Raw genomic sequence first — 9159 nt, 5'->3', positions numbered from 1 at the left:
CACATTATATAGATGTCGATCATGAAGAAGAAAGAAATAGATACATCTTCGAGGGGATCATTTCTCAGGGGAAAAAACCACCGCAATTAGATGGATGAAAGATTCTTTTGGTACAGCTCGAGCAACATAAATTTTAATTTTTTTTGCCGACGAACTGTTTGTTTCGATCTCATTTTTTTTACATTTGTGTGGAGGTACAATTTTTTTTTTTTAGATCTGTCCAATTTCGAACCAATACTCTCACGATCGTCTCTGGTAACTTTATTAGGCATTTCAACTGTAATTAATATAAAATCATTGACAAGGGGACCTTAAACTTAGTCCGACACGGATTTTAACGAGCTTTGGTATATTAGTAGTATACTTTGAGGTTGTTATCGCGATAAAGTATTTTGTCCTAACGCTCAACCATTTTTGAGAAAAAAGCTTTTGAAGTTTTGGTTTTTGTTTTATACATGTTTATATTATCTTAAATTCGATCGTTTTTTAAATGGCGCGCTAGTGTACCTAGTAGCGTTCTCGCTTCTCGTGTCGATAGTTAGTGTTCGATCCTTCATAGGGAAAGTTTTTTTAATAATTTTTTTCTGTCTGTTTCCAAATTATTTTTTCATATTTTTTAATTTTTAAATATATACAGGAAAGAAAAAATTATTTATTACAAAAAAATTAGAAATAATAAATTTTTTCACATCTTGCGATAATAATAAAGGAAAATTTAATTCTTGAATTACAGTTAATATTTTATTTTTTAACAGGTATATGAAAATAGATAAATCTTCAATGTACTAACAAATAACAATCGTATATATTCTAATCATTAACAATTTTATGTATAATTTTTTTATATCTATGAGTTTTAACATTTATTGTACATTTATTATTATTTATTAAACGCAGGTTCCAGAGTGATAGTTCTCGTAAAAGCATTCAAAACAATAAATTTTTTCACATCTCGCGCAATTAATAAAAGATGACTTGTTACATGAACAACGATTTTTTAAAAGATTTGTTGAAAAACAAACCTGATTAACGTTTAAAAACATTTCTCTTTCATTTGGTTTTAATAATTTCAAAGCGTACCATGTATATCGAATCATTTTATGAAAAATTTTTGATGACAATTGATGATGGACTATTGATTATATCTTGGATACAATTTTCACGAGAGATAAATCTTTATTTATCTATTTTCATATACCTGTTAAAAAATAAAATGTTAACTGTAATTCAAAGATAAAATTTTCCTTTATTATTTTCGCAAGATGTGAAAAAATTTATTATTTCTAATTTTTTTGTAATAAATAATTTTTTCTTTTCTGTATATATTTTAAAATTAAAAAATATGAAAAAATAATTTGAAAACAGACAGAAAAAAATTATTAAAAGAAAATTCCCCCATGAAGGATCGAACACTTACTAGCACCACGAGAAGCGAGAACGCTACTAGATACACTAGTGCGCCACTTAAAAGACCGTCGAATTTAAGATAATATAAACATGTATACAACAAAAACAAAAACTTCAAAAGCTTTTTTCTCAAAAATGGTTGAGCGTTAGTGCAAAATACTTTACCACGATAACAACCTAGAAGTATACTAGTAAAATACCAAAGCTCATTATAATCCGTGGAGGCCTCAGTTTAAGGTCCCCTTGTAAGATATGTATATGGTTTAGTTTGAGACAAGAAGCAATGTTCAAAGTTATGTATAAGGAAGTATATATCCTGAAGGAGTATGTATGATCATTATATTAAAATATATTTAAATATATCCTTAAACTTTTTCTTAACAGTTTTTATATCGCTAGGAGGTATGCCTTTTCTATTAGTTCTAATTGTTCCCGTTAAGTATGTATTTTTGTAATATAAATATTTGGCCAAAGCGATACTACTAAAGTAATTATCGACAAATACACGATGCCCTTTATTTAAATACTGGGTTTGCTCCAATAAATATATAATGACTTCGTATCCAAGTCCATGTTCTCGTGACTTAGTAGTATCAGTTTTGACTATAGCTTCCTTGTCAAAGTAAAAACTTAAACAATATTTGGATACTGCCTTGCAAAGTATCCAAAATTTGATGCTCCACACCAGTGGTGTTTTTTATTCGGCATATATTGCATGATGTTCGAATGACATAAAGTTCCTACCAAGGATTCGTCGATAGATAATTCTTTATGCGGTTTGTCATCATCATCATCATCATCACACAGCCATAGTTGTCCACTGCTGAACATAGGCCTCCCGTAACTTTGTCCATTCTTTTCTATCTTGTGCCTCCTGCATCCAATTGTCTTTAAAGCGTTTCAGATCGTCTCGCCATATAGTAGGAGGTCGTCCTCTACTGCGTGTGGCATCTTGTCGTGGTCTCCACTCCAGTAGTATTTTAGTCCACCTTTCATCCCTCATACGGGCCACATGTCCAGACCAGTTCCACTTTAGGGAAGCTATCCTTTCAACAGCGTCTGTAACTTTCGTTTGCCTCCTAATATACTTGTTCGTAATCCTATCTCTTAACGATATTCCCATCATAGAACGTTCCATGGCTCTCTGAGCCACTCTTATTTTCCTCACGGAGTTTTTAGTAAGAGTCAGGGTTTCGGCTTCATAGGTCATAACTGGTAGGACACAGCTTTCAAACACCTTACGTTTGAGGCAAAGGGGGATGTTTTCTTTAAATATATAACCAAGTCGCCCGAAGGCAGCCCAAGTTAGTGATATTCTTCTTTTAATTTCACAAGTTTGATTATCTCTATCTATTCGTAGTTCGTGGCCGAAATACACGTAAGATGTAACTTGTGTAATTTGAGAATCACCTAGGACTATATTTTGGTTGGGAACAAGGTTTGTCATGATTTTAGTTTTAGCAACATTGATTTTAAGGCCTACATCCAATGAAGCCTTGTGCAGCCTATCAAGCATTTTAGCTGCTTTGTCTAAATGCGGTTTGTAGTACAATTTAAATACCCTATTCGCGTCTTCAACTATTAGCATAAATTTTATACATGAGTCGTACTTTTCATGGCCTGGTGGGAAATATTCTTTATTATCAACTAAGTGAAAACATTGAAGAATAAGCTGAAATCTATACCGCGGAAACATCTTTGAAAACCAGGATATGCTCCTTGAATTTTCGGTCCAATAAGAAAACATTGTTGATCGCTTCGGAATAATCCCATTTCCAACAAAACTGACAAAATTTTCTTCATTTCGAGTAAAGTAACTGGTTTCCCTTGTTTCATTCGAGATCCGCGGGTGATATCAAGTGATTTTATTAGTTATTCGGCGTACTTATTTTTTTCGAAAACCACTATTTTTAACAAAGACGAATCGATAAACAGATTAAAATAATCGATAGGCTTAGATTCGCTAGTTAGCGATAATTGTGGCCCAATATCTTCAGTAAGGCGAACTGAATTCTCTTGTTCATCTATACCATCCGTAGAAATACTTTCACATGTCGCAGAACTGGTAAAATTGCACGAAATACTATCTTCGCTACTAGATGTTATCAAAAGTGCTTAGTCTCTTCCTTTTTGAGACTGGAACGATCTTACTACCATCGTCAGAATCAGAAGTTGAATTAGATCTCGAACGTGACATCGTTATTTTCTTTTTCGTATTCATTGCCCTACAAGGGATCATCATCATCATCATCATCATTATCATCATCATCATCAGCCTATACTGTCCACTGCTGGACAAAAGCCTCTCTCATATTTTGCCACTCCTTCCGGTCCTGTGCCATCAGCATTCAGTTTCCCGCGAGTCTCCTTATGTCGTCACTCCATCGGGCTGGTGGGCGTCCTCTTTTTCTGTATGCTTCCACTCTTGGTCTCCACTGTAATATTGTTTTCGTCCATCGACCATCGGTTACTCTGGCCACATGGCCCGCCCAGTTCCACTTCATACGCAGAATGGTCTCAACAGCATCTCTTAGTCCTGTGTTGTGTCTGATGGTTCTATTTGGGATTCTATCTCGGAGGGTAATTCCAAGCATTGATCTCTCCATCTTACGTTGCATGACTTGTATTTTCTGAATGTTGTTTTTGGTCATTGTTAATGTCTCTGAGCCGTATGTTAAAACTGGGAGAACGCACTGGTTAAATACCTTCCTTTTTAAACACCTTGGAAGATTAGATCGGAAAACTGTTCTTAATTTTCCATAAGCTGCCCAGGTTAAACCTATTCTACGCTTTATTTCGTGTGTTTGCTTGTCTCTTCCAATACTTATCTCGAGTCCCAGGTATTTGTATAAACCTACTTGTTCTATGTTATTGTTGTTAATTTTAATGGAATCACTCAAAATTAGATTAGTCATATATTGGGTTTTTGAAATATTTATTTCTAGTCCTACTCCTCCTGCCGCCTCATAAAGGTTTTGCATCATAGTCTGTGCTTCTGGCATGTTGTCTGTTATTAGGACGATGTCATCGGCGAAGCATAGGTGGTTTAAGTTCTCTCCGTCAATGTTAATTCCTATGTTGTCCCAATTCATTTTGTTTAACATGCTCTGTAACAAAGTGACGAAAAGTTTAGAGGAAAGCGCATCGTCCTGCCTCAGTCCTCTCTCGATTTTAAATTTATTTGTGTATTGTTCGTTGGATAGTTTTACATTTGCTGTTGCTGTCTTGTATATATATTTAATAGCTGTAGAGTATCGATGGTCTATACGGCATTCGGCAAGTGCTTCTAATAGTATCTGTTGGTCTATTGTGTCGAATGCCTTTTTAAAATCTACGAAAATCAGCATCAGCGGCTTATTGTATTCCATGCACCATTCGATAAGAGTTTTTATTGTGAGAAGGTGGTCGTTTGTTCCATATTTTGTTCTAAATCCTGTTTGTTCTTTTGAAAGGAAAAACTCGAGTTTGTTTGTTAAACGTGTGGTTAAAATCTTCGTGTACAATTTGTAGATGTGACTTAATAGGCTGATCGGTCTATAATTTTCAAGATCTGTATTATCTCCTTTTTTATGTAAGATAATAATTCGTGCGTTTTCCCATTGAGATGGTGTTATTCATTCGAGTAGATATTTGTTAAATAGGATCTTCAGGGCTTTAATAATGTTTTGTCCACCATTTTTATGCTTTCTATTACTAGACCGTCTTCGCCTGGTGCTTTTATATTTTTCATTCTCTTTAGAGCTGCCATAATTTCTTTTTCATCTATCTCAGGATACACAAATACTACTACAAGGGATACACAAATAATAAATAAAAAATTAACACATTTGTTGCCTATATTTAAACTATCGCTCCACGGAAGTATACCCTTCACCCATATTCATGTGACGTGTTGTAGAACGTTTTAATAAAAAAAAACTAATGTATAAATTACCTCTTCAATTGGAAGACCAGAACCTGTATTATAGAATGTTATAACGTACAAAAACGTCAAACACGAATATTTTGGAAACTTCTGAGTGCTCAGTATAACGTTTCTAACGTAACTGATGAAATTGTTACGATTTTAAAATTGCCTATCAAAATGAAGCGCGAGCGCGCCGAGCGGCATATTTCGACGAGAAAAAAGAGCAGCGCGACCGCGTCGATCGGCATTATTCGCAGATAAATGAAGGAAGCGCCATCGCGCTTCATGGCACAATTCAACATGGATTTTTAAAAACCTTTGTCAATAAAACGGTTAAATCCTATCTCAGTACGTAATTTCTTTGCTTCCATACGATTCAAGAGATTAATTAAATCATTTACAGATTTTATTTGTTCATCTATTTTTTTCTTACAGTATTTAGAAAATGTTACCTACAACAAATAAAAGTTAATCAAATTAAAAGCTCAACTTCATTAAAGAGTATCAAAAAAATCTGTTTTCGCAATTAATAGGAAAATGATACTTATTCTTACCATCACAGATTGATTGTCGTCAATGATAAACCGTACTAGCTCTTTTAATTTAATACGATCAGATTAGATCGCTATCAACTGGTTAACACCCGGAATAAAGCTCCAACCAATTGGAAACAATTTGTTCAATTCAGTAATAGTCCAGTCAACGGGACTGGAACACTCAGCAGTTTTCCTCGATCTCAGGAAAGAAAGTGAAAACTTGATATAAGGGTAAATAGACGACGCTGAATCGAATGGTGCTAATTTTTTTGATCTGAGTGGTGCCGTTTTTGAGAAAAAGGGTAAAAAAGGATAAAAATTGGTAAAACATGGCTTTATCTTAGAATCTAGGCATTAAATTGAAAAACGTTTTAAACAAAAGTTGTAGAGAATTAAAATATACATAAAAAATGTTCTATGAGTTATCTTCGTATTTTCAAAAATAAGCGAATAAAATTGGATTGAAGATGGGAAAATAATTGTAAGAGTGGGGAAGCAAGTCCCGCCTCTCAGTCGGCTTTTACACGCGAGCGGGCTATTGTGCGTGCGAGCGTCCGTGTGCACTAATCACAAACGAAGGATCTTCGGCAATCTTCGGGACTCTCGGTCTTGAATGAAAGTGCGAGTGAGAGAACAAACCAATATTTCTCTCTTTTTATTTATCATGCGATAACGAGTATTATTGTCCTTGGCCATCGATTGTTGAGCGTTCTGATATTTCTCTTTTTATATTTTTTCTTTCGGTAGCAAGAATTTTACGTCTTGGCCATCGAGCGTCGAGCGTTTTGTATACGAGTGCGAGTGAGAAAGAAAACCGATATTTCTCTCTTTCTATTTTTTCTTTCGGTAGCGAGAATTTTTCGTTTTGGCCATCGTGCGTCGAGCGTTTTGTATATCTATATATATCGGCGTATAAGCGCGGCATTTTTAAATCGGATCTTGATGCTTATGGCACGCCGTTTCTTTATTTATTGTCAAAAATAATGAACCTTAAGTAAAAAAAAAATAATTCATTTTAACAGAAACTATTATTATTTAGTTGAGAGTAAAAATAATGAAATAATTTTGTGCCTCGCCATAAAATTAATTAGAATAAATAATTGATATAAATTCTTTGCCTCACAAAAATTTATTTGTATATCAAATTGAATACGTATTCTCTTTAAGACGAAATTTAAAATTTAAATATTTTTCCTATTAAATTATGTATTTTATAAAATTTTAAATTACTGACTTTTTGTCTCGTAAAAATTTATTAGTGTATCAAATTAAATACATATTTGAAAAAGAAGAATTTTATATCCACACATAAAATTAATTCAAGATATATATGAAAGGATATTCTAAAAACGTGGAATTTATTTTTTGTCTATACATAATTTAAATTCATTTTATTATGTTATAAGAAAACAGTAATGCATTCTGATTCATCTTCGAAGTCTTAAGAATTGTACGAAAAATATTGAGCAATTATCAATTGGTGCGTTAGCGTCAGTAGTAACGTCTTCGCTTCTCGCGCTGGTTTATTACCGTTCGATTCTTCGTGGGGGAATTATTTTTTTATAAGTTTTTCTATCCTTGACAAGGAGACGATCAGTGAGTCTCACCTCAGATTTTTTTCAAATTTTGCACTAACGATATAAATTTTATTAAGAAATTAACATTATTACGCGAGTAATAAAATTACCAATTATATAAATAAAATAATATCAAATAAATAACAAAAATTAATTTTTAACGTGCCGAAACGAGACATTTTTTAGGATGATATTTACAGGATGAATTTGTAATTTAAGTAATAAACTTCGTTTATTTGTGCAGGATGTAAAAAAATTTATTGCTTTGAATTTTTTTGTAATAATTTTAATTTTTTTTCTATATATAATTAGAAATTAGGAAATGTAAAAATAATATATATAACCTAAGGATAGAAAAACTTATAAAAAAATTAATTCCCCCACGAAGAATCGAACGGTAATAAACCAGCGCGAGAAGCGAAGACGTTACTACTGACGCTAACGCACCAATTGATAATTGCTCAATTTTTTTCGTACAATTCTTAAGACTTCGAAGATGAATCAGAATGCATTACTGTTTTCTTATAACATAATAAAAATGAATTAAAATTATGTATAGACAAAAAATAAATTCCACGTTTTTAGAATATCCTTTCATATATATCTTGAATTAATTTTATGTGTGGATATAAAATTCTTCTTTTTCAAATATGTATTTAATTTGATACACTAATAAATTTTTACGAGACAAAAAGTCAGTAATTTAAAATTTTATAAAATACATAATTTAATAGGAAAAATATTTAAATTTTAAATTTCGTCTTAAAGAGAATACGTATTCAATTTGATATACAAATAAATTTTTGTGAGGCAAAGAATTTATATCAATTATTTATTCTAATTAATTTTATGGCGAGACACAAAATTAATTCATTATTTTTACTCTCAACTAAATAATAATAGTTTCTGTTAAAATGAATTATTTTTTTTTTTACTTAAGGTTCATTATTTTTGACAATAAATAAAGAAACGGCGTGCCATAAGCATCAAGATCCGATTTAAAAATGCCGCGCTTATACGCCGATATATATAGATATACAAAACGCTCGACGCACGATGGCCAAAACGAAAAATTCTCGCTACCGAAAGAAAAAATATAAAAAGAGAAATATCAGAACGCTCAACAATCGATGGCCAAGGACAATAATACTCGTTATCGCATGATAAATAAAAAGAGAGAAATATTGGTCTGTTCTCTCACTCGCACTTTCATTCAAGACCGAGAGTCCCGAAGATTGCCGAAGATCCTTCGTTTGTGTATTAGTGCACACGGACGCTCGCACGCACACTAGCCCGCTCGCGTGTAAAAGCCGACTGAGAGGCGGGACTTGCTTCCCCACTCTTACAATTATTTTCCCATCTTCAATCCAATTTTATTCGCTTATTTTTGAAAATACGAAGATAACTCATAGAACATTTTTTATGTATATTTTAATTCTCTACAACTTTTGTTTGAAACGTTTTTTAATTTAATGCCTAGATTCTAAGATAAAGCCATTTTTTACCAATTTTTATCCTTTTTTACCCTTTTTCTCAAAAACGGCACCACTCAGATCAAAAAAATTAGCACCATTCGATTCAACGTCGTCTATTTACCCTTATATCAAGTTTTCACCTTCTCTCCTGAGATTTCCGGAAAAACGGCCCCCGTTGACTGGACTATAATGATACTTAGAGTTTCTTTACCATTATCAAGATTTATCTACAGCAACAAAATCTAATTTTAATTTTT

General features: G+C 32.7%; 1 pseudogene; it reads right to left on the bottom strand.

Moving 5' to 3' along the window:
- Positions 1-2206: 2206 nt before the first annotated feature.
- LOC122521749 lies at positions 2207-4163 on the bottom strand (annotated as a pseudogene).
- Positions 4164-9159: the final 4996 nt, after the last annotated feature.

This window comes from Polistes fuscatus, unplaced genomic scaffold (assembly GCF_010416935.1).
Source record: "Polistes fuscatus isolate 324 unplaced genomic scaffold, CU_Pfus_HIC Scaffold46, whole genome shotgun sequence".
NCBI classification, from domain to species: domain Eukaryota; kingdom Metazoa; phylum Arthropoda; class Insecta; order Hymenoptera; family Vespidae; genus Polistes; species Polistes fuscatus.
The sequence above is the reverse complement of the archived record's forward strand: the minus strand, read 5'-3'. Positions and strand labels throughout refer to the sequence as shown.